Below are 1,732 nucleotides of genomic sequence, written 5' to 3'. Positions count from 1 at the left end.
GGAATCTAGGTCTGTCGCCAGACTGGACTGCAGTAGCACAATCTCAGCTCACCGCAACCTCTGCCTCCCAGGTTCAAGCAATTCTCCTGTCTCAGCCTCCCGAGTAGCTGGGATTACAGGCATGTGCCACCATGCCCAGCTAATTTTTTTGTATTTTTAATAGAGACAAGGTTTCACCATGTTGACCAGGATGGTCTCAATCTCTTGACCTCATGATCTGCCCACCTCAGCCTCCCAAAGTGCTAGGATTACAGGTATGATTCACTGCGCGCAGCCTCTTCTACATTTTGTGGTTACTTTTAGCTATCATATTATTGCCTGTCAGTATACCTTCTAATTTATACCTGAAGCCACTCTTTGGGTAATGTTGTGCCCCTTACCCCACAAGCACTTATTTCTACCTGCTCTATTACTACAGTTTCTTTCAGGGGCCCTCAACCTAGGACAGTGTTTTTATTACTACCTCACAGTAGGATTTTAAAATCTTACTCCCCAACAAGAACGTTTTCCCCCTCCCCACTGATTCCATCCCAATGATTAGACAAGGATTGGTTCCTCAGGCTGTCCTTGCTGGAAGAGGACAAGTCCTGTTTCCAGGCTCTGAGACAAGTTTATTTTTTAGTGTGCAGATCAGCTCACTTTTAGTGGTAAGACCAGGCCTGAGCTGCTACAGCCCATACTCCTGAAACAGCCAGTGACACAGCACTGGAATCCTTGTGAAAAGCAGAGACTTTCCGTGACCTTTCTTCCTTTCTGACCTACTTGAGGAAAGGGGCTAATATGCTTTGGCTGTGTCCCTCCTAAATCTCATCTTGAGGGAGCCGGTAGGAGGTCAGTGAGTCATAGGGGTGACTGTTCTCATAATAGTGAATAAGTCTCATGGGATCTGATGGTTTTATAAAGGGTGGTTCTCCCGCATACTTCTCCTTGCCTACCACCACATAAGACGCGACTTTGCTTCTCCTTCACCTTTTGCCATGATTGTGAGGCCTCCCCAGCCATGTGAAACCGTGAGTCCATTAAACCTCTTTTTCTTTATAAATTACCCAGTCTCAGGTATTTCTTCATAGCAGTATGAAAATGGACTAATACAGGGGCTGTGTCTTGCCCATCCTTAGATACTGCTATTACTTCTATTACATTACCACCAATCTGGTGGGACCCTCTTCTGGCAGTTACTGCCCTCTGCAGAGTAACCCCATTCCAAGAAGCCTGAGCTTCTCTCCAGGACTTTATTCTTGCCTGAATGTTTCTGAGCCTGACAGTCCTTATTTATGTTTCAAATAGTTTGGGAAGAAAAACCCCAATACAGACAAGTTGAATTGGCAACCAAACCCTGATGCTTCTTACTGTCAAGTCATATCCATGAATTTTGTAGCACTAATGCATTCATTGAGTCCTTCAAATAAGTAGAATTGCCTGTAAGCTCAGGGGATATGGGAGTCAAGCAATGATAGGCAAAAGAGATAGCCCCTTGCGACACGGAGCTTATACTTCCACTGGCTTCTTACAACTCCTCTCTGATCTACCCTTCCCATCTCAGAGTCCATATTTCTCCCTCGATTCTCTGAGACTACCTTTTCATTTAGGAAGACAGCTCAAATCTTCAGCCTGACTCTCTGCACTGTCTTCTGAGCTTTGCTCTTCTGGAAGCTTAGGACTGTCAGGATCCACTGTGCCCCACTGGCTAGCACACCTAGCAGTTCTTTTTTTTTTTTTTTTTTTTTTTTTT

Source organism: Cebus imitator, unplaced genomic scaffold (assembly GCF_001604975.1).
Source record: "Cebus imitator isolate Cc_AM_T3 unplaced genomic scaffold, Cebus_imitator-1.0 Scaffold77, whole genome shotgun sequence".
In the NCBI taxonomy this organism is placed as follows: domain Eukaryota; kingdom Metazoa; phylum Chordata; class Mammalia; order Primates; family Cebidae; genus Cebus; species Cebus imitator.
The sequence above is the reverse complement of the archived record's forward strand: the minus strand, read 5'-3'. Positions refer to the sequence as shown.